The sequence below is a fragment of the Puma concolor genome, chromosome C2 (genome assembly GCF_028749965.1).
Source record: "Puma concolor isolate L17-30 chromosome C2, mPumCon1.1.hap2, whole genome shotgun sequence".
In the NCBI taxonomy this organism is placed as follows: Eukaryota; Metazoa; Chordata; class Mammalia; order Carnivora; family Felidae; genus Puma; species Puma concolor.
This window is the reverse complement of record NC_141675.1, coordinates 62,861,292-62,886,535: the sequence shown is the minus strand read 5'-3', so window position 1 is coordinate 62,886,535 and position 25,244 is coordinate 62,861,292. Positions and strand designations below refer to the sequence as shown.

The following is a 25,244-nucleotide window of genomic DNA, read 5'->3' as shown; positions in this document are numbered from 1 at the left end:
AAAACCTAACTGAATTATGCATTTAAATTTTCTTGCTTCTAAAGTGTGCTTCTTTCCCTCAGAATGTTCAAATGAAAATATCAAAATTTTAACTGTATATTTTGTACATTACCTCAGAATCTATGACATTTAAATGAACTGAACTCTGAAAATATTAAAGGACAAATGATGTTAGTTATTTAAATGCACTGGATTTTAAAAATATTAAAGGACATCTAAAATTAAATATTAGTTAAATTTTGGGGCCAAAGAATGGGTATAACTGAAGAGGATATCCTTGCCACCCTCCTCATTATTAATAATAAACCCATTTTTTTTCCCCCAAAATGAATTCATAACTTAGAAGTGGGATTTTTCTCTAGATTGGCTTTTCTCCAAATGCGGTCTTTGGATCACCAGATCAGATCGCTTGGGGGGTCTCACCCATGGTCACAGTGAGCCTCTGGGGATGGGGTCTGTGTATTTATATTTTTAACAAGCTCCCCAGATGATTCTTACAGAAAGGTTAAGAACTACCGATCACAGTGTTATTGGGAGAAATTTCATCATGACAACATTGGTTGTAATTATATAGACTCTTGTTTTTTCATTCACATAAAATGAATTTTCCACAATCGGGTTTCACTGTTTCTATAAACTTTTATATCTTACCCTTGATTTTAAAAGAAAAACGTTGAGTTTACACAGCTTCAGTACATACCTGGTGGGTAAAGGTTTCGGGCAAGTGCGGACAACAAGGAAATCAAATATGAGCTTTTTTTGCCCAGAGAAGTTCTAATCACATAGTAAACAGTTAGAATTTACACGGGTCTTTATTTAATTAAGCCTGAGAACCACTATTTAGTTGCAGCTGGAGCAGAATCTTGGCACAGAATAGAACAATCTAGTATAGCCTTTAACCTTTCCCCTTTTAACTGTGCTTATAAGAATGTGTGTGTTTCTTTAAGAAGGTGCTCCATATCTTGAAGCACTCTTTGTAGTCTTTGATATAAGGGTCACCTCACTGTGCACACAATTTAAAATTCAATAGTGTAGAAAATGGATGCGATAGATGCAGAGTTTAACTAAACTTTTTGTAATCTGTAAGGTTGAAATAATTTATCCATATGATGAACTTTCATGTTTCAAAGTTTTTCTGGTAATTTTTAATGAAGAATGTGTGTGTGTGTGTGTGTGTGTGTGTGTGTGTGTGTGTGACTGTGGCATGTGCTTTGCTGTTCCATAGATCTTTTTCTACTCCCACGCTTCCTTGTTGAATATGCTTAAGTAACTTTTGAGATCAGCTGTGGCTAAATAAAATAATGAGAACAAAAGAATAACAAAAAAAAGTGGTGCTATACCCTTATTCATGCCAATGTGGCAGAGTTAAATAGGATCCATACCAGATCTCAAACCCTTGGCCCCCTGAGTCACATGTGACTTGCAAGTAAATATAGGCTAGGTTAACACAATGTGTAAATCAAACAAACAAACTGGGAAGCCTCACACAAATAGCCAAATTTCTGGTTTCTTTTGAAACATCAGACTGTCTGGCTACACCAGGCCAGTTTTCTACATGACAACAGTCAGCCATTGCTGAATAGCAGCTGCCTCCCTTAGATGAGGTGTGACCTCTCCAGTCCCCCTGTCCTTACCATCTCCTATTGCCTTACACCCCATTTACCTTTTATGCTTGACCCTTGTAGGCATTTATATATGTAGGCACTAATCCATACTAATGAACAGAGAACCCCAGATTATAGGATAATCTGAAAATCTCAAGACCATGTCTATCTGGCTTTAGGATTTGTGGTAGATGATTCTACCTAATTATATTTACCTTGGCAAATATTGAAATTAGTGTGTGCGCTTGTGAGTCTAATCAGATGAGTAAATCAGGAAGTCTGGGAGTTACAAATTAGAGAAGTCAACGTGAGTTTAAAATTGGAAATGTAGACTTTTTTTGTCCTGCATCTGGTTGTAAAGACCTTTATTTCTTCTGTATGGATCTTTGAGTCCTATAATTCTGGAAAGCACGGGTCTTCATAATGTTCTACTAGCAATGGTAAAGCAGTGGGCAGTGACAACTTTAGGAAATAATTATCGAGACATCTATGCAAGGTATTGCAGCCTTTTAGTAACCACAGGAAGTTTCCAGTATCCCTGACACAAGCCTAAGTTTCCAAGGCAGACAGATCCCTGCCACTCCCTTCCTACCCCTCCTACTTGAAGAAAGGCCACGAGTTCAGATTCTTCCACTAGCTAATAATTTTGGATTTGTCTAACTCTGCTTTAAGTCCTTTGGTGTAGTCCGACCCTGCTTCTTTCAGAGGACAAATCTTATCTTTTTATTAGCAAACAGGATGGCTTAGATATGACTTTATGGGACATTTGCTGGAGCATAATTTAATATGACTCATTTCCCCTTATATGTAAAGACAGTGACTGAAACAGACAAGGGGAAAACAAAACCCAAAAATGTTGGAAACTTGCACTAGAAAATGTGTAAAATTCTGTTGGAGCCCAGGGATTTATTTAGAATGACTTGGCATTCTTCGCTTGGATGTCTAAATAGGCCTTGTGATACCATTTTTGGCCTCACTTTGAACCTAGTGTAATAAAGAAGGAACTGAAAGCAAAGGTAAACTTAAAGTATTGTTTTACTCTAAATGCTTTCAGTAAAGGGTCTTGTTATCTAATGATTGGTACTAGATGGCTAGTATAAATCGTACAGTCTGTTCTTTGCACTCGTGGCTAAAGGAGGCAAAGGCAAAGGAAATCAATTGGAACTAGCAGGTAACAAATGACCAGTCTTAGGCAAACATAGCAGGTGGAGAAAATAGACTTGTGGACAAAGAGTACTAGGAAATAGGGAGTGAGGACTTTTTCTTCTCTTTCAAAATCCAGTGCAATTACACAAAGTGACTAATTGCACAGTTATGAAAGACAGGACTGTTTTATCTCCTACCACTATGGACCTATAGCTTGAGCGCTCCTAGTGTTTCAAGGGTCTACTCAAAATATATGAGACTTGAAGAAAGTATTGGCTTCGAAAGATGAATGAAAATGGTAAAATAAAAATAACTATACGTTTATCAAGGCAGTGCCATGTTGGCCAGCCAACTACAATTCAACTCATTAAGGGTTGTGTTTGTAGGACACTGAACATGGGATGTGAGTACATTTTAATTTTTGATGTAATACAGGATGCAGCTTTCAAAATTAAGTAGCCGGGACAGGCAAAAATCTTAAAATGGCCCTGATGAAGGATTGCATTTTATAGCTATATAACATTTTTTGCCAGAGGCCATCCAGAATATTGGAAATGAGGATTTATTGAAAAACAAATTACTTTTAGCTAGTTTCATGAATGGGATGCACTTATTGTTCAAAGGAGGATCTTGCTGGAACAGCCATCAATGGACTTTCACTTCTGATTTTTTTTAAACTCGTGCCATTCTTACTTATTTTTCCAGGCTTTTTTTTTCTTTCATAGTAAGTGCCCTTTTGAAGTCTGCAAGGCACCAGTTAAACTGCATCTCTGAATTTCGAGCTGCAAGAGGGACAGTGGGACTCTGCAACATCCAGACCATCTAACTGTGCATTTCCTTGTGTCATTCCTCTGACTTTGTTTGTGAGGAGTTTTCATGTGCATGATCTTATTTGACCTTCACAACAATCCACTGATATAGAGAAATGTTGGTGTCGCTGGCTTTATTTGAGCAAAAATGACAAGGAGACCGAAAGGCACAGTGACACAGTGTAGCTTATGCAACTTTTGTATGTGGAAGGACCTAGAGCCCAAATCATATAATGCCAAATCCATTCAACCTGTTAACTAAAACATTCATCTACTTTTCTATTATCCGATAGAAAACAAGTTTATCCATCCATGCAGCAAATATTTGTTGAACATGTGCTATATGCTGGATACTGTGCTAGGCTGAGTTTGTGATGAAGAATAAGATAGATACACTCCCTCCCCTTTGGAGCTTAATTCAATTTTGAATTCACTGCTTAGACTAAATTGGGTCAATGTGATCTATTATTTTTACTAAAAAATTATTTTTATAATGGAAATGGAATTTTTTCAGTATCACCCCTAAGAGCCCTAAGACAGATGGATGGTGCGTGCACACACACACACACACACACACACACAGTGGTTTGATAGGAGTCCTGATTGACTCCTTAGCAGTTTTGGGATCTTATAGCTGAAATATCAGGAAAAGCTAATATAGCAAATTTGATCAAGCATTTTGATTTGTCATTTTGGCTATTATTAACTGGCAGTCACTTACAGAAGAGATTTTAGAGTCATAGAAATCTGTACTTACAAAGGGCTTTCTTTATAGTTGACTTCAGTGTCTCATTTTACAGACATACCTTTCAGATGTCTTCTTTTTTTTTTTTTAAGTTTCTTTATTTTGAGAGAAATGGAGAGAGAGAGAGAGAGAGAGAGAGAGAGAACAGGGGAGGGGCAGAGAGAGAGGAAGACAGGGAGAGACTCCCAAGCAGGCTCTGCACTGTTAATGCAGCTCCTGATGCAGGACTCAAACCCATAAACCATGAGATCATGACCTGAGCTGAAACCAAGAGTCGGATGCTTAACCGACTGAGCCACCCAGGGGCCCCTCTCAGATGTCTTTAGTTGGTTGACATTAATTATACTCTGTCTGTTGTTTATACCACACACTTCAATTTTTGGCTTTGTGTTTTAGTTATCCAATTGTTTGGCTCCTCCCCTACACTGTGAGCTTCTTGAAAGCAGGATCTCTCTTCATTTTTCTTGCATCTTCTTTTTACCTTTATCCTCTCCCAGTACCTGGCATCTAGCCTTCCAGGCGGTGGCAGGGTGAAACGTTGGGCCCAGCGCCGGTTTCTGCCTTTGATTCCAATGCCTTTTCATGCAAAATCACTCGCTGCTTTAGTTTGTTGGTATAAAAAAGTAGATAAAAGCCTTAAGAGTTTTGTTTGTAAAGAAATAATGCAAGCTAAAAAAATATTTTGCAAACACAAAAAAACTGCAGTATAGCTATTACCGCTTCATTGGTATATTCTCCAAAATTCTGAGATTTGTGTACTAATTTGCTAAGGCTGCCATACTAAAGCACCACAGACTGAGTGGCTCACCAACAGAAATCTATTTTCTCACAGTTCTGAAGGCTAAAAGTCCAGGATCAAGGTGCCAACAGATTTGATTTCTTCTGAGGGCCTCTCTCATTGGCTTGCAGATATATGTTCACCTTCTTGTTGTGTCCTTGGGTAGTCTTTCCATAGTGCATGCTTACTTTCTGTGCCCTAATCTTCTCTTCTTATAAAGACATTGGATTAGTGCCCACTTCAATGACCTCATTTGGAACTTAATTACCTCTTTAAAGATCCTATTGTCCAAATACAGTCGCATCCTAAGGTACTGGGGGTGTACACAATTCCGCACATAACAATTTGATTCACCTCTTCATTGATTTCTTTCTGTCTTTAGTTGCTACTGCAGGTACATTTCTTCCTTCCTTCCTTCCTTCCTTCCTTCCTTCCTTCCTTCCTTCCTTCCTTCCTTCCTATGATTTTTTAAAATTTGAGTCAAGTTTGTTAACATACAATGTAGTATTGGTTTCAGAAGTAGAACCCAGTGATTCATCACCACCATAAAACACCCAGTGCTCATCCCAACAAGTGTCTTCCTTAATGCCCATTATCCATTTAGCCCAGTCCCCCACCCATCTCCCCTCCAGTAACCCTCAGTTTGTTCTCTGTATTTAAGTCTCTTATGGTTTGCCTCCCTCTTTGTTTTTATCTTATTTTTCCTTCCCTTCCCTTGTGTTCATCTGTTGTGTTTCTTAAATTCCACTGATGAATGGATAAAGAACATGTGGTATATATACACCATGGAATATTATTCAATGATCAAAAAGAACGAAACCTTGCCATTTGCAACAAAATGGGTGGAACTAGAGTGTCTTATGCTAACTGAAATAAGTCAGTCAGAAAAAGACAGATATCATATGATTTCACTCATATGTGGAATTTAAGAAACACATCAGATACTTTTCAAGCACACATATTTTGCCCTGAAAAGGATTCACAAAGGTAGAAAAGATAGTAATAATCCCTAAACTCCTTTCTGATACAATGCCACAATGCTTTTATTTTAATAAATATTCTTTGCCTGTTCTATATTTTGTTCAAGATGTTGCTACAAATAACTCACAGTGAGGTATACTCCCACCTGAATTGAGATGTCTATTAGCTTACCATGTCAGATTCACTTAGATTCTTTGGTGAACACAAAGTTGCCGTCCTTTTAACAGCCAAATTAACAGGATTCAGCTCTATCATTTGTGTTTATAGTGAATTTCTTTTGAATAGCTGAAGATTTTTTTTTTCTTTTATATTGAGAATAAGTGTATAGAAATATGTGTATATAGTATTCATGGCACTTTTTTTCTTGGACATTGTTAACTACTCAGACCTCCAAATGAAGTGAAAATCTTTTACCTTGACAAAAATACAAGGTTATTATACTGCATTAAGAATAAAAAGAATAACATTTGATAAAGGAAACAGAGACTAGCAGAGCTCTGTGACTTTATACGATAGTGTGCGTTTTAACATCATGATTTTGATTGAAGACAAGCAGAAAAGTTTAAAGGTATATGTATTAATATTTATGTAATGTCTGAGGAAAAGCAAATACTGAGGAAAAAAACTAAGTTAAAAAGGACTCAAGAAAGGGGTTCACACCTTGAGAAACTCTCTCCTGTATTGTTATTTAAGAAATGTGGCCCAGTGAGAAGAACATAGACACTGAGTATAGATCTCTGGTTCTCAATGTCCATAGATTTGAGGTTAATTAATTTCTACCCACCAAAGTTGTCACAAAGATTTAATATATATATATCTATGTGTAGTGTCTGACACAGAGTAGGCATTCATTAATTGGGTCTCTTTTTCCCACATTCATTTTCCACTTGCCTTATGTTACTAACTGGATAGTTACATGATATCAACATTTTACGGTTTCACATTTGGAAGAAAGATTCTCTAAGACTGTATTGCACAATTTTCTGTTCCATGTGCAGCTCAATTAATCTCAGATTAACTATAATTACTCCTCTAGCCCTTTTACTTCAGTAATTACTAAACTTATGACTGCTATAAACTGGCTTTCATATATTTCATGCTATTAGTGCAGAAAACTGTTCATTTACTTCAAATCAGGTGGATTTAAAAAGGTGAAAAACACTTTTCAGCATGAGTGAACTGAGAAGGATGGAGGGTGAACACTAATTTACGACCATGTTTGGAAGATTCAGGCATGTGCTGTGAACACACTGATGACATTTACCAATCTCCTGGTGATGTGCACGAGCATGGGAGGTTCCTTTTTTTCTGTCTAGGTGCCCATCATCTTGAAGTCATGCTCTGTTTGAGTTTCAGTTGTGCCTGAAGACATGAAATGCATTTCATGTAGAACTGTGTCCCCAAGTTCTCCCCAGGGAGCATGCACTTACGTGGCAGAATCATCAGAAAAATGCTAATGACTTCTTTTCTTATAAGATTATTAAAATCTTTTAGCTGAAGTTTTCACATGGTCTTTAAAAAATATCTGTGCTCCAATGGATGGAACCAACTTAGTCAAAATGATATTTTTGTGTTAGCAGAGCCATGATTGGGGGCTTGACTAGGTAATGGTTGCCATTTTATTAACTGATTTTTCAAATGGAAATGTGTTTCTGCAATATTTATTGTAGAATATTGTTAAAAATGCAAAAAAATAAAGGAAAATATTACACATAAGCTTATCATCAGAGATAACCAGTTTCAACATTTGGGGTGTGTTATATTTTCATCTTTTGTCCTTTGTACAAGTCTTATGTGACCAAAAGGGCATTTCTCTATCTGTTTTGAAAACGTGCTTTATTTTTTTACTCAATATATTACAAACGTTTTCTCATACTGTATAATGCTATTCTTTTTCAATATATGGCTGCATTGAATTCCTTTGTGTTTATTTCCCCAAAGCTTTCATTGTTGGACATTTGATCGCCAAGATTTTTCATTTTTATAAATAATGCTGTAATGCTCACACACAGTACAGTAGAGTGGTTAGGAGTGGGGCTTTCAAATATGCCCATCGATTACTCTTTGACCAAGGTACCTTTTCAAAACTTCCATTTCCTCAGCTTTAATGTGGATATAGTGATAGGACCCACCTCACAGGGCTGCACTTAGACACTGGATATAAAGTCATAGGACAGTGCCTGCTTCATAATAAATGCTCAACAAATATTATGTGTGATTTTTTTCTTCATTAGATACATTTTCATGCATCATCTTATTTCTAGAAATGGAGTTTCTGGATCAAAGTTCATAATTATTTAAAAATTTTTGATTCATATTAACAACTCTGAGTCATATCTGGATAGAATTTGAGAAACTACCTGTATGTTAAATGCAGGTTATGTGCATGGGCAACTTGAGTTCATGATTCACGGTTTTGTTTTTTACTGGAAAAGGCAAGGGAATGCACATTTTTGTCTCTGAATTGAGGAGTTAGTCTGGTGCCGTCTAAATTGTTCGTGTAGGGTATAAAAATTTGGAAGTATTGCAAGGTCCTCTGAGATAGGAGAATTAGGTTTTTTCTGTAAGCTTATAAATCTTTATTGATTCCAACTGGTTATCTGAGGTATGCAAGTAAGGAGTTTGTGCAAATGAACACTAAATTTTAATTTTCCTACTTTTCTTCTGTTTAGCTGAGGACATCTGGGCCTGGCTTTTCTTATTGTAGCTAAGTTGAATATATGGTTTGGGTGTTTCTGTAGTGTGTAACAGAGCCTTTCCTTCAACTGAATCTGAAACTCTTCCAAAGTCAGAAAGAGAAAAAAAAAAAAACTAACCCTGAAAGAAGTCACTTGTTTGACTGTAATAATCTACAGAAACTGGTTAAAGCATTAAACAAAAAATAAATGAATCAGATAGTTAGAACTAGTATGTCAGGAAAATAGACAGAACGTAAAATGCTTCTGGAATCTGTAGGATATTTTCTGGTACAAGGGGGTTTCTGAGTCATGGTTCATTTACAATGTCTGTTTCCTCACTCAGGGAAGGGTTTCTAATAGATTCAAGGAGACGCTAAGCTTTGCAAATGTCTTGCTTAAATAAAGGCAGCTCTGTGAGGGACAGATTTGTTCTGTTTATGGAGAAAACTTGCCAGTCATGTTTCACATTGTGTACCCTTCAGAAGAACAACCGTCTTCTTTCACATCATGGTGAAGATGGAGGTTTGTACAATCACGTCTTCGAGGTCTCTGATCACAAGGGTCATGAGCCGTGACTTTTTTAGACTAACTGGAGATTGACCGCCAACTTGTTCCGGAAGTCGTGGTAGACTTAGAGAATGTACCGCTAGTCAGATCAGAAAGACTTTGAAAGCCATCCTGAAGTTTTACTACCATAAAATCAGATGGAGGGTTTAGCTATGCCACTGAAAGGATGCTATTTTCAGCTCCTAAACCAGAGCATCATGGTCTTTGCATGGTAGGAATTTGAAGAAACCTCAGCAGTCTTGAAGATGCTTGTCTTAGTTTTCAAGATCAAAATAAGAAATTGAGCTCTTGAGCTAGTCCTACAGGAGGTGGTCTCCCAGAACAGTGAGTTTTTCTTTATTTCAATTGGAATAACTACAGTACTGTTGAGAAGATGATGAAATGTCATGGGCTTAATGGAAGCTTTAAGCATTTGACTATAAATTCTGGCAGAGGAAGGAAAGTACATTTTTTGGCTTGTTTGCATCTCAGACTAAATCTCTGGGACCATTGGAAACCAGGTAAATATCATCTGACTATGTCAGGGCCCATTTGTCTTCTACATATATCCCAGCTTGGTTTTGGGTTCAGGGTTAAATATTACCTCTCTGGTAATTAATGATGACTTAATTATTAAGCATAATGAGGATTCCATGTCAGAAAAGAAGTATTCAAAACTTAGGAGACATCTTGAGTGGGACTTAGGAGAACTGACTCTGTTTTTGCTTGGATGATACTAGTGAGCTTTGATAAGTCATGAGCTTCCTCTGGACCTCAGCTTCCTCATCTGAAATGTGATGGAGTTATCTTGGTGACTCCCTCAGGTTCTTGCTATTGCTAAAGTATCTTACTAGGAACAATGCTCAAAAATTCTCATTAATGTCAAAGATTTTTACAAAACAATCCCATCAAAGATAAATCTGAACGATTAGTTTCAATGATTTTTTTGTATAGTAATCTCGTTGTATTAGTCAGCTCGAGCTAGCTGCTGTAACAAAACATCACAGACCCAGGGGCTTTAAATAACAGACATTTACCACAGTTCTAGGAATTAGGAAGTTCAGTATCAGGATGCCAGCATTGTTATGTCCTGGTAAGAGCTCTTTCTGGCTTACAGATGACTGCCTTCTTGCTGTGCCCTCACATGATGGAAGGAGAAAGAGCTCTGTGTCTCTTCTTTTTCTTGCAAGAGCACTAATACCATCAGAAGGGCATTACCCTCATAACCTTATCAAAACCTAATTACGTCCCGAAGGTCCCATCTCCAAATACTATCACATTGGGGGTTAGGACCTTCAACATACATATTTGGGGGTGGGGCACAAACATTTTGTCCATAATACTCATCTCCCAAAACTGAGTGAGATTTCCCATTCGCTGCTTCTAAATGTCTGCAAGGATTCCTAGGTAGTTCCCCCTTTACAGGATAATCAGAAAATTTGAAGTTGAGTAAGTATGGTTACAAGTGCTAAGGAAACATAAAAATTTTAATGGAGAGGAACTTTAGGCAGATGCTTTGTTTCCCTGAAACCTGAAGAGGTTGCTTGGCTCCTGGGAGGTGCATTTTTCTATCTTTCTTCTTCTGTTGGTACCTGCATATATGAAATCTTCCTGTAAGAAACTTTTGTCTTCTACAAATTAATTATGTTGTGACAATTCATAGTGTCCAGATTCATAGTGAGCCTTGCTATTGACAGCATGGTCTACAGAGCAACAGTGTTAGAATCTTCTAGGAGCTTGTTAGAAATACAGAATCTCAGGTCCTACCCCCTCCTGGATCCACTGAATTGGAACTTGAATTTTTATAAGATCTCTGTACATTGCAGTTTAAGAAGTGCTGTTAAAGCATATAGATCAAAGACTCATGATCCCACCTTAGTTATCTCCTCTGCTCACGAGAGCACTCTTTAAACATGAACATGATGATAATGGTTATAATTTATTGTGTACTTTCTCTGTATTGTGCCAAGCCTCTTATTTTCAAGCTCTACAACAAGATGGATGGTATTTTATTTTATACAAAAAGGTATAGAGAGCCAATGAGCTAAAGTAAATTGTCCAAGATTGTATGCTTGTGGATGATAGAGCTTGGATATAAAGTGAGGATTTCTGACTGTAAAGTCCATGCATTTTCACTGGGTCATATGGTTTAGGTTTTATTTAATACACATTGATGTATTAGAAGGCCTGGGTAGTCAAAGGTTTGCTAAAAGTCAAATTTAATTTGTAGGGCAGAGGTTTTAGTGTCCTAAGCCTTAAAAATGAGAATATCTTTCTGTTTTGACTCAATCTTATGGAGTCAAATTTCTTATGTAGAAGAATGTGATCTAGAATGTTGGGCAAAGGCTTTTGGGTTCTAGCTCAAGGAAAAGAAATGAGCAAGTTTGAAGTTTTGTACTTATGAAAAGAAAATTTACTCTTTCTCTGTGGTTTGCTTTACTTTGGGAACAATATTGTGTTGCTGGCATAAATTCAGTTGAATATATATATATGTGTGTGTATATATATATACACACACATATATATATATACATATGCCCATTGTATCCATATTTGATACTCAACTTGGGCTTTGATTATATGAGGCACCATTTGGAAATGTAAATGATCATGACATTCATCCATATTCTATTATCAAAACACATCAGTTTTCTCTTCATTATTACTCTAATTCCTGATAAGTTCTAATGTCACACTAAGCAACTTGGGCAACAAGTGAAGTAACAAAGAGATGTCTCAGCTATCACTCTGACTTTCAAACAAAGAATTGGAAATATTTATTGGTATAAAGAAGCCTTCTACTTGTAACTAAGAAAACATTTATTTTTTTAAATGGAAACCGATATAAAAGGCAAAATAAAATACTTATAATTTTTATATGTTCACACTACACAAAATATAATATCATGAGGCATAAATTTTCTTCCTTGTAAGATTGTCCAGGTTCTTTACAAAAAGTTAATTGCCTGGTTCTTTACTGCATGCTTATTCTTCCTAAGAAACCTAGATTCTTGCTTGGATTATTGTAGATAATCTGTGTTAGAGAAAAGAGAAGTTTAATCATATCCATCTAGTTAATGCTCAGATCCCCCTCTTATCCTCTGGAGAAGTTGTTAACTTAGAAATGCCTGAGAATTTCTGAGTCTGAGCAGTGACATCTTTCAACCTTAATTCAGAGAAGAATTGTAAACACAAAGAAGAAAGAAGCAAAGACTTTTTGCTTTTGAAATACATACTGTAATTGGTTGGTTTGTTAAACAGAAGAAAGGAACATTCTCACTGTTTAGCCTAGGCTTTATAAACAGGGCAGTGCAAGCAAGCAGCAAGAAGAAACTATGGGATCAAAGAAAAGCAAGAGAGAACATAGGACTTAAGAAGCAGAGAAGCAATCACAGCACCATGTAAAAAGCACTAAAAAGATGGCAAGAATTGGGCTTATCGACAAGGACCACTGACCAGCTGGTAGAGGAGATTGGCAATGGACTTAGGGGAAGAAAGCAGAAATTCTATCTATAAACAGCACAACAATCTGAAAATACATTGTAAGGCAAACAACTCCACATTCCTCAGTGATGTCCTAAAGCAGCTATGATCTAACATGTGCAATAATTGTACTCACAGAAATGAGCAGGGAAGAAGATAATGCATTTTAAGAAGAGAATTCAGAGTAAATGATCAACACTTCAAAGCCATCAGAATCTAATAGTGTAGCCCTGAAGAATCTAGAAACCTTAGCCTGTTTCCTGACTGTGTCATGTAATATAACTCTTCTTGCTAAACCATGTACTGCCTCTCAGTCAGTTTTCTGAACCTCATTCCAGCAGGATCAGAGTTTGTCATGACTGCAGTGACTTCATGGGAGATGTAGTTACAAGAAAAATACTGTATTCCGCCATCATGGCCAAATCTGCCTACTATATTATTCCATGGGATGTTAAGATCTTTTATAAGAGATGAAAACATACCCTGCATAAAATCGTATTCAATGGAACATTTGAGAAATACTCTTTATTTTGGTTATCTTTAAGGTTCCTCTATACGTACCTATTTTGTTTCAAGTGCGTGTTCTTTTCCAGTTAAAGCATCTTCATGTAGCTTTTTAGTGACAATCTTGTGTTAAAATGGTATGTTCTTAGGAATTACGTGCTTGGTTTGTAAGTTGCAAATTCTTCATTCTTGGGAGAAATTGGAGCTGAAAATGGAGTCATGTGGTCAGCCGATTCCTTGAAAGTGATTCATAGTTGAACCAAAGAAGGGGGACTCTCTTCTCCATTTGCATTACCTATAATTCTTTCCTTGGAGCAAAATGCCTTGCCTTAGTCCTGCGGACCAGCATCTCATGAGGAAATGTGTTTGCTAGTCACTGAGTTGCTCAGACAGGAAGAAGCCACTGCCATGGTTTCTTTTATTTCTTCATTTTCAACATTTCCCCCATAATTCAAATTTCACACTCAAGGATTCTTAGAATTGGAAGGAGAATGTCCAGCTTACTTACTATGAGAGGTTAAAGATGTAGCCATTGAGGATTTGTTGTACCGGCTAGAGCCAGTACCCAGGTCCCATGCTTCCCAGGCCTGGGCTCTTGCTAGGACATCATTTTCATTATGCCTGGGACGACGGTTGAACTTGCTTAAGAGTTGTTGATGGGTGGAGAGATCACGAACTTGAAAAATGGGAGGTTTGCATTTGATGCCTGCTATCGTTCTATCATTTTAGGCTCCAGTTGTTAAGAGAGGATCAAATGTGATGACTCTGTGGGTCACTTCTGATTCTTGGTTTTGTTGCCTTAAGCATATGTTGTTACTAAAAGAGAAGGGTTCAATTTGCTCATACTGAAGGAAGAAACAGGTGGATTACAAGGATGTTTCTATTCCTGAGTTTAATGGGTGAGGTGCAAGGTGGCCTCTCTCTGGTTTAACGAACTCTTCTTGGTTCCTATGCTGACATTTTGAATTACTCACATTCACTTGGTGGTGCTTAAAGATAAAACCTCAAATCCTCACACCCGTCATCACGTATTGGCAACTTAAAACATGCGCCATCCATTCGCTTGTGCGTTTCTCCCCCTAATAAAATTGTTATCATTTTTTTTTTACAGAGAAAATACCCTATACGTGGTTAGCTTTTGCTTTTTGCTTATAAGAGGCAGGGTTAAAAACAAATACCAGAATTGGGAAGTGTTCACACGCAAACGAAAAACGCTTGTGACAGTTATCGAAACACCTGTTTAAGAAAGCCCATTTTCGGGGCGCCTGGGTGGCGCAGTCGGTTAAGCGTCCGACTTCAGCCAGGTCACGATCTCGCTGTCCGTGAGTTCGAGCCCCGCGTCAGGCTCTGGGCTGATGGCTCAGAGCCTGGAGCCTGTTTCCGATTCTGTGTCTCCCTCTCTCTCTGCCCCTCCCCCGTTCATGCTCTGTCTCTCTCTGTCCCAAAAATAAAAAAAAAAATAAAAACGTTGAAAGAAAGCCCATTTTCTTTTTCTTGCTTATGAATTGCCACAGGATTTCTTGAACTATTCTGCCATTGTCTCTTTTCACCTCCTTTAGAGAGCACAGGTGGCAATTGGCCTCCAGCAGCATTTCTGTCTTGCTTGACAAACCCAAGTTCCTGTTGGCCTCTCAGCCCCATTGGATTTCTGGTCTGCTTCCTGGAACCCATCACCTTTCATGCATTCCCTGCTGGGCTCAGGACCAACCTTTCCCAGAGGTGTCTCTGGTTTTCCTGTGGCTGCTACTGTTTTTACTATTTCATTGTAACTACCATATGTTTTCGTCAGGGTAACCTGGTTTTATTTTTTTCTCTAAAACCATTTGAATAAAGCGTAGAGGTTTTAAAGTCACTGGTGTTTTCTTGACTGCAAATAAGACACAAAAATAAGTGTTGAATAGTAGATGGTATTTCTGCAGGTGAAATCCAATAGTTACTGAACTGAACACTTGGAACTTTAAAAAAATGTTTATTTATTTTTGAAAGAGTGCAAGTGGGGGAGGGGCAGAGAGAGGGTGACAGAGGATCCAAAGTGGGCTCTGTTCTGACAGCACAGAGCCTGATGTGGGGCTTGAACTCACAAACTGCGAGATCATGACCTGAGCCAAAGTCGGAAGCTCAACTGACTGAGCCACCCAGGTGCCCCCCAACAACTGAAACTTTTTAAAGAGAAAATCTCTGACCTGCCCTGAGTTGAGAGGTTGTTCCAGTCCTGGGGAAAGCCACAAACCAAGATTAGTGACATTCCTGTATATTTCCGTTACATCACATTGTTGAGATCATAATGTTCCTCAAGTTCCTGATGCTAAACTCAAACTTTTCTTTTTTTGCCTTTCTTTTAAAAGTCAAACATTATCATAATTAATATTTAAAATGGGGTTTTGACTGGGAATCGATGAGACATTTTGGCATTTGCCTTCATTTTCCTTGGAAGACGTTTATTTTCCTTGTCAGCTGCAGGGCAAAAAACGTGCTGTGAAAACTGATAGCCCCCCCGCCGTCAGGAGCATTTGTCTGGTATGATTCTGATGGCATACCCATGGTATCGCCAAAGGAGTGTCACAGAAGCTAAGTGAGAAACACAGGCAACAGCATCTTCTTTTGTGGAAAACAGCATGGGTCTTCAAGAGTGAGATCACTGTCACAAAAATAGCCCAAAGAAATTCTTTAGCATAAATATTTCCAGAAGCTATGGAGGGCACATCTGACCTTGCAACTTTTGGGTACTATCGTACTTCAGCAGAGGGCATCCTTCTTGTGTTAGAAATGCCACCTACAGCGACAATGTGTAATTTGGAACAGTGGAGCCCTGTCACAGTGTTGATGTCGGGGAACCAGGCACACACCTCCTCCTTCATCATGTAGTCAAGGAGGGAAATTCACAGTGCAATGCTGTGGGTTTTAACTTGCCCACTGAGTCTGTGATAAAGGGATTCTCTTCACAGAAGGATTTTTCTATAGTCTACACTATCAAATAGGGAGAATTGGAAGAAAGTCCTTTTTATAAACACTTCTGCTTGAGGTTAGTTTGGGATCTGGATTCTTTTGGAGAACAATACCTTTCTTTTTGGTTTTATGATCATCTTTTTTCTTAGTGCTTAGAAAGAAAAGAGCTTTGCCAAACTTTTTTTTTTTTCTTCTGGCATCAGTGTCTTCTGGAAAATGAAAATGGAAATGGCCCAATTTCTCTTACTAAAGTCTTCAGAAATTTGCATGTATTTTATTGGTTTCATCCTGAAAAAAATAAAGCTTGCTTTCCACATTTTTTTTTAAAGAATAGAAATGAAAATGTACCAGGTTTACTATAAATTGAAAGTAGAACTTCTAGGGTGACATACACATACAGACAAACATCTATGTGTGTATATATTCATGTAGAAGCACACATATACACAGACACACACATGTATGTATATATACATATAGAGGCACACATATGTGTATGTACCTATTCATGTACACACAGATACACACATATATGTGTAGGTATATATTCACGGAGAGGCACATATATACACACATATGTGTGTGTACATATTCATGGAGAGGCACGTATATACACACACATAGATATTCATGTACAGGGACATATATGCACAGACCCACATATGTGTACGTACATATTTATGTAGAGGCGAACAAGATTGCTAGGATGAGTAGAGAAGAATGGGCAAGAGCTGTGATTACAGTTCATCACTGTCACTGATTTTATCTAAAGAAAAGACGAAGCATTTCATGTTTTTGTGACAGCAGGCAGGTTCTTTTAATTTTTGCTCAAAATTAGACAGCTTAGCAGAAGATAAGATAAAATAGTGACCACGTTTTGTATGTCAGTTCTATCGTCCTGAAATAACTGTTCTGTGAGTTCATGGAAAACATTTAAAGAACTCTAAAATAATCCAAATATTATCAAAAGAAAGGGGAGACTGTGTTTGAAAGGGCTCAACAGATGGGACTGGTTCAATCTAGTTTGTGATGAGATACTTATTCGCTCTCGGCAGAATTCCACAACTCACTTAGCTTGTTAAATGTGGAAGAGAAGTGTCAAATGATGTTTCTTATTTGTCTAGCACGTTTCTTCTCTTCTCTGATGAGTATTACTCATGCTCTATGTTACAGAAACCATGGGGTCTCAGTCTCTGGGGGAAGAAGTTGAGACATTGCCATGGGCCTCCCTTATTGCCCTTCCTTATAAGTAGGCATCAGTGTACAAAGGACACAATAAATGAGAACAGGTCTCGTAAGCTGCCAAATGCTATGTCATTGAGATTCCAAAACAAAAGTTGGCCTTTATTCTATCACACTGTCACTTTCAAGAAGGGATAGCTGATGGACGACAAACATTTGATATTTCAAAAACTACCAGACAAAAGCCCAGTCTTTTCTCCACAAAGTTCTCCAAAAGTATTAGGAAACAAATTAATGCAAATATAATTCAAGTTAAAGTACTATTTTAGCATGGTTGTTTTGTCACAACTCTTTCTCTGGTGGTCATTCTTTGGGTAAGTTTTGTGCTAAGCCATTTTCGATTTTGTCTGACATGTTGATGGCGGAATGGTGTGTCCTATATGCATGGAAAATAAACGTGAAAAATGACTGATTGTTGCTGTCTGAAAGCGCCTCAGTTTCTGAATTCTAAGGCAAATTAGGCCTCAGATTTCATTTTTGTAGCTGTAGTACCAGTGAATGATAAAAACCAGAATGTCTGAATTTGTCTATATCCATGCATATCGGAGAAGAGAATTTTCTTCTCACAAGATTAAGGTTAAGTGGTTGTTTAGAAAACCTCACAATATTTCTATTTCTCTGATATTAAGTTCCTTTCCTCCGAGTGGTTTTTAAAGGATAAATGTGAGCCTAGCTGCGGCAGGAGGGATGCTCTTCTGTCTCATGAACCTTAAAGAAAAACCGTTAACCAATTCACACAGCATTTGCCGTGGTCAGTGAAGAAAATTGCCCTTTAAAGTGCTGCCGAAATCACGAGAGTTCAGTTCTGAGGGTTAAAAATGCCTAGTTTGAATGGCCATTCTTGCGGCGCATCTGTTTGGGCAGCAAATGTGTTTAAAATAAAATAAGTGAAAAATAAAAGATTGCGTAACATAGAGCTATCCAGTTTAAAGCAGGTGGCATCTTGAACTATAGGTGGCGTGAGTGGAAGCTATTACAAAATAGACACACCTGTGATTTGGAGCAAGCTAGGTTGGGAGGATTCTTTTAAACAATTTCTCCCAACAGCCGTGCAAAACACCGTGAAAAATCTTGCAGGCTTGCTACATGGTGTTATGCAGAGAACAGTAGTGATTCTCGTTTAGAAAAAATGGAAAAAACGCAAGCAAAATGAAACAAAGGAGTCATTTCTGGATTCCTGAAGGGATTGAAATGATTTCTTTTGGGTTTTGTCAAGTTGGTACATGAGACAAATAAACCAGCAATGGAATAATTTGCCTTTATTGACGTAAACCTAAAAGGAACTGTGAGTCACTCTTCTCAGCTGGGACCTACAGGTTGGTGAGGTACTACTGGTCCAGCTTTACAAAGGAGTTGACTGGGTGACCCAGAGATTGGCTGGTCTCCCATTGCCACATAGCTAATATATGGTAGATAGGGAGTTCAAACCTGGGATATCCCCATTCCACCCCCATGCATGTCTGAAACTACACTATTCTGTTTTTGCCTGTGAGTTTGTTATTTAATATATGAGGGCACCAACACATTTCTTGAGGGCTCACAGGGGTCAAAGCACTATGTTACAAGGAGAATTGCCAACTCTAAACCTTTGTTGAATATAACTGCCTACCCACTTTAGGTGCTACTGAAGGCATTTTACCTCTTCTGTTTCTTTTAATTTTTATAAAACCTCCTTTAAAAAGTGCCATTCCTCTGTCTATACAGATGAATACAGACCTGAGGCCCAGCCTGGTTAAATTACTTACCTGAGGTCAGTGGTTAGCATAGAGCTAACCAGGATTAAAAGTCAGCTCTGTTTATGTCCATAGTTCCTGCGCCTTTTTAAAAAATTTCTGAAATCTTCATTGGAAGAGAGAATAAAGTATAAGGCTGTGGTTGATAATTTCAAAGTTTCTATTATCTGACTAGAGAAAGACCCTTAGAACACATCTAAGAAAAATAAAAACGTCAAGATTCTCAGTTTTGGGAATCCTAAGTCATTTTGTAATGAGGACTCTTAAGCCTTGCTCTGTTGTTTTACTTGTTAGGGGTTTTCCCTTATTGCATATTAATTTCCTCATCCCTGCGGGATGAGACATTTAAGGAGCAGGAAAGGGCTGTCTGGCTCAGTGGGACTGGGTTGCTATTTAGTCTGCCTGTTTCCTACCTTACATGTCAATTGATTATCCTGCCTATCGTGTGTTGACATATTTTGCTTGCTGTACTGATTATACATTAGGAGTGCTAATTCTTTTATTGGGTTAGAGTTCAAAGGTGCTCATCTGTCAGCAAAAAGTCTCTCATTTCGTGGCATGCTTGGCCTTCTCTTATATCTGTCATTTTTATACTGTTCTCAGAGGTTTTCCTCTTATTTCTGGTCCCAGTTCAATAGCAAAGATCTTGAAGGGTTTTCCTTTGTAGTGCGCTATTTTGTACGGTTTTTGGAGACAGATTCTGCTCTTTGAAGATATGCAGAATATTGGCATCTCACAGACTCTGACTGAAGCAATGGAAATCACACTGTATCCTGCTCTTTGATTTTAACGGAGTTGTTAAACAGAGTTGGGTGCAGATCTCCAAATCTTGGACTTTTCCCAAACATGGTCAATTTCTGAGACCAATAAATAAAGAGATTCAAACCTGGGTTTTGCATGTCTGTGTCACAGCAATCCAGCTCACTGTCAGGACATGGACTCCCATGAAGAAAAGTCTGAGGGATGGAGATGTGACTATATAGAACAATATAAAAGCTCACCTAATGCCCAAATATCTTCCTTATCACATCTGTAGAAATTATAATATAGGTATGTAAGTGTTTCCATACAGTTATTTATGTATGTATGTATGTATTTATTTATTTTCCTCATTCCAAACTGAAATCATAAGTAAAAATAGCCTCTCAAGTCATTATTTTGGATTTCATAGGGTGAAATGTTTTGTAATGAGTTCGAGGTGTCTGAGATACAAGCCTTTCTCAACAAAAGTGCCAATATGTCAAGAATACATTTTGTTGTTGCTTCTATTTCAATCTAGAAGCTGAGCAAAATAAGAATTACAGGTATCACGGTGATAATAATTTCAAAAATGATTTTTGTGAACTGGTAAGATTATCAGTGATGACTAGCTTTTGCTCTAAATTCTTGTGATGTTTTTTTTTTGTTTGTTTGTTTTTTTCAACGTTTATTTATTTTTGGGACAGAGAGAGACAGAGCATGAACGGGGGAGGGGCAGAGAGAGAGGGAGACACAGAATCGGAAACAGGCTCCAGGCTCTGAGCCATCAGCCCAGAGCCTGACGCGGGGCTCGAACTCACGGACCGCGAGATCGTGACCTGGCTGAAGTCGGACACTCAACCGACTGCGCCACCCAGGCGCCCCTCTTGTGATGTTTTAATAAAGTAGTCTTAATTATCATACAAAACATGAGTAAGCCCTGATTTAGAGAAGTAGCTGAAGTTGGCTCTTAGGTAACTGGGCTTTCCAGAAGGGAGTGAAACAAAGCCAAGGAGCCTGCAGTCTCTTGTTGGAAAGTATACGAAGATGGGAGTTATTGTCAAATTGTAATGAGTTTGTCTTTTGACAGTTTGGATACTGTAAGTTATAGGACATGATAGAACTATTAGAATAAAATTGAAATAGAATGAGAACAACATGCCTGGGTCCAAGCAGAATGGATCTAGTGGGGGACCATGGGTTAGACATACAATCTCTCTGAGTCTTAGTTTTTTTATCTGTCAAATGGGGCTATCATCTATTTACACAGCAAGGCTTTGGGTGGAGATTAAATAAGATAATGGTGTAAAATGCATAATACTGTGTCAGTCTGGCACTTAGTAGATATTCAGTAAAAAGTAAAACTTTATTGCTTTCCATCTTCCCATTGACTCTCTAAGCCAACTTGATAATATAAACTAAAAATGCTATCTTCGTCAGCCTTCAATGGCTTTCTTGAATTTATATGCACATGGTGCTATGCTGATTATGGTACAAAGCATGCTATATAGATGTGGCTCTTTCTAGGAATTTACTTCCACAATCACTCAGAGATTGATGGATTCATAGAATATGAGCTGGAAGGGACCCCAGGGGCTCTCTGCATTCAGTAATTTTACAGACGAGGAAATAGATTCCCAGAGAGATGAAAAGACTTGCTCAGAATTTCCCAGTTAATTAGTGGCAGTGCCGGGAACAGAATCTGGGTTTCTAGAAACCTAGTCTATTGTTCTTATTTATCCACCTTTCTTATTTACGAAATAAAGATTGTGGTTGTATATTCTAAGAGTTGTTAGGAAGAACTATTTCAGAATATTCCAGTCTTTAAAGATGCACAGCTAATCAGAAAAAAAGAAAGCTAAGGGTAGGTATGAGGTGAGTAAACACGAATGCACTGTCGAAGTCGGGGTGGTAATGGCACACCATGGCTGAGGAAGTCTTTCCAAGCCAACACACAATCTTCACCATTCTCCATCCTTCTCTCCCAATTTTTTAGTAAAGTCCCTACCCTTGTCCAGTTAGATCCATTCCCATAAGCTCCTCTGTTGTAGAAATTTTGGAGCCATACTTGAGAACTATGACTAAAATTTTTTTCTAATTTATTGGTGCAGATTCTGAGAGATTTCAAGAAATTCCAAGTCAGGATATTTGGGTGGTGGGAAGAGAGTCAGACACTCAAGCACTGAAAATGGGATCGTAGCAAACATTAAAATGGACCAAAAGGTTACATTCTATGCTACATATACACGTTTCTAAATATGGCTGGTATGCGGAGTTTTATGGACATATTTGGTACTATACCTTGTGTCTATATTGATCTGGAATGTTCCAGGAGGTCAACAGTAGTCACTGAACTCTTGTTCTGCAAGTACCAAAGTTTCTTTACACTACACAAATTATAACCTTATGTGGCAAACAATGATCTGAATAAGTCAAAGATCCCCAACTCAATTAAATTAAGTAGTACTACACTTGTCTTTTTTATATACTCTCCATTATTACAATGTATAAATTTTATTATGTGAGTTTAGGTTTAATCATGATATTATTTATCTGCTATAGAATTTTATCTTTCAGAGACCCTTTGTGGTTTAAGGAAGATCTAAGAGAGAGAGAGAGAGAGAGAGAGAGAGACAGAGAGATTAAACAATAGAGAAGAAATGTTTCTGACCACCTTGTCTAGTAGAGCAAGAGAACCTTAGAAAAGCTGTGACCTGATAGCATTCATAAACTGTTATCTTCCCCTGGGAGAAGCTGGAGTGGCCATTCCACTGTGCTATCACTCTGGGTGTTCATTAAAAATTCATTCAGGGCTAAATCATATCACTGAACAATGAGTATGGAGGCCCAGATCTGTGTGTCAAAGAGAGGAGGCCATATAAGGGCCAGGTTGCTTTATTTAGTGGGGTCTGTGTCAGGCAGACAAGGGAGATGGGAGGTTTCCTTGGAGGCTTTTGTAAAGCTCTGGGCTTCTTCTGGGGGCTCAATTAGAATAATCAACAGCCTTGGGAAATTCACACGGTGTTGGTGGGGCTGTGATCCATCATCATCCATCATACTTGTGTGCTGGGTGACTGAGGAGCCAAATACCAGGCCGGCGGGGTGGCCAGAGCCCTTCTGTGCCTGGAGCTCTCTGGTCTGCAGGGCAGGACTCCAGGAAGCCTGGCAGTGGGAGCGTCATGAAAGGCTGCAGGGGGACTAAACCCTCAGCTCAGCCGGCACTTGGGGGGCTTTCCTTCCCAGCATTCCCTGCAGGTGACAGTCTAGGAGCAAGAAGTAACTGTACAGTACAGTGAAAGAGTTTTAGATTGTTTGCTTTGGATCTCCTCAGTTAATTTGTCTTTTGCTGGGTTTGTTTGGAGTTTATTTACAATTTATTTTGAGTTTGTGTTGTTTGTAGGCCTTACCAATTGTTTAAAAACTTTCCGAATTGTTTGCCGTTCAACCTTCCTTCTGTGTGCACTGGCTTGTGGGAAGGATTGGATTTTGTCATTTCAAATAAGGAAAGACTGTCATGGTGTGTATGTGTGTGTGTGTGTGTGTGTGTGTGTGTCTGCGTGTGTGTGTGCGTGTGCATGGGTTTTACAGGGAGACGACCAATAAAGCCCTTATTATATATTCCTTATATCTTTAGCAACTTTTTTCAAACTTTTTTTTTTTTAACCTAGGAAGAAATGTGGTTTTGGTTATTTTCAAAAATGTTTCAAAATTCCAGAATTAGGAGAATAGTGTCTAGTTCTATAGAAAAGCATTTATTGCAATATGATCTCAGAACCAGTCTGCTAGGGTCCTGTGTAAGATTGAGTTGCTCAGTGACTAATTTGGTTTCTTGGTTCCCAAGCAAAGAAATCTGGCAGCCAAGTATGCAAATTTTTGCCCATCTTCCATTTTGTTTTTTTCTCAGAAAACTAGGGAAAGAGCCAAATGTTAGGTGTGTGCACACATTATGACCAAACTTACCAATCCTTATTTTATGATATTTATCATGAAGGAAAATGTACCTAAAATTTGCCTCTTTCTGTTTCAGAGGGAAAATGAAATTTCTAACTCTCCAAAGCTAAAAAGAGAAGCATTTTTTTTTCTGATTTGTGTTTTAATCACTCAGGTGTATATAAAATTAATACAGAGTCCCTACTCTCTCGTTTTATTTTATTTTATATTATATTATTTACTTTTAATGGCCACCAGATGGTAAAACCATGCCCTCCCTTAAATAGATCTACAGTCATTCTCTTTTGGATGGTACAAGTAAGTCCATAAAACAAAGAAGTGTCTTCTAGTTCATTCGTTCTCTTTTCATATTTCTTAAAATGAAAATCCAAAGCCGAATGCCTAGAAGTATATTGCAATTTGACAGGATTTGCTTTGTGTGCATGTGAGAAAATATGACTCGTAAAAAAAAGTAGAAGAATAGATGTATGTGTACTGTGATGCTATTTTATCGGTATCTATTGCACCCATTGCAATGAGACTCCCGGGATGTTGGACCTAAATTAAAATAATCATAAATAATGTTAAACAATAATAAATAAAATCCAACTTCTACCCCCTCCCTGTTTCCATTTTTTTTTCCATAAAGGAAATTCACAAGTAAATAATGCCGAGCAAACCAGCCCCTTTTGGGAAAGGAGGCATATAGGCTGAGGGATGTCTGGACCAGAGAGCCAACCCCATATGCTCTGGGGATTTGGAGGGTGAGCAGGAAAGGGCACTGGATGGAGACTGTTGATTTTCAAGACTTCCTGTATATTCATTTATTGGATTCTAAAAATTATCCTAATAAATTAGATTTATTGGCATTAAGCTATTTTTTTTTCTCAAAGGTCTCAAATGTAAGGGTAAAATTACATTGAAGTCTCATTCTGCCTAATAGATTCCTATCAAAACCATTGAGATGAAGAGTTGTTTTGGAGCCTTTCTCTAGGAATTCCATCTCAAGCAACATTGAACAAGGAAGGGGTTGTGTGTCTGGCAAGCACTTTGTGAAGTGAGGTCCCTGAGCTAGGATTACCAACACATACCCAACAACTTAAAGTGTAGGAACTTAAGAGTGTTCAACATTTAAAAGTTTGAAAGAATGAGGATTTTTATGGAATTGCCATTCCTTAAGAGTCTGCCAGATCTAGTGAAGATGTCCTTGAATGTCTTATTGGACATTTTCTCTGTTTGTACTTACAAGAGCAACATTTTTTTCGCCCATTCCCCTGCTGATCTTGTGAACCTTACAGAACTTCCAACAAGGGAAAAGCCCCTTGGTTCTATAGTGCCACCATTCTCCAAGTATCCAGAATCCTCCTGTTGCCTCCTGACT

General features: G+C 38.1%; 1 protein-coding gene across 7 annotated transcripts in view; it reads left to right on the top strand.

Moving 5' to 3' along the window:
• MECOM (MDS1 and EVI1 complex locus) overlaps positions 1-25,244 on the top strand; it is a 566,599-nt gene that overhangs the window by 230,311 nt on the left and 311,044 nt on the right. The window lies entirely within an intron of this gene.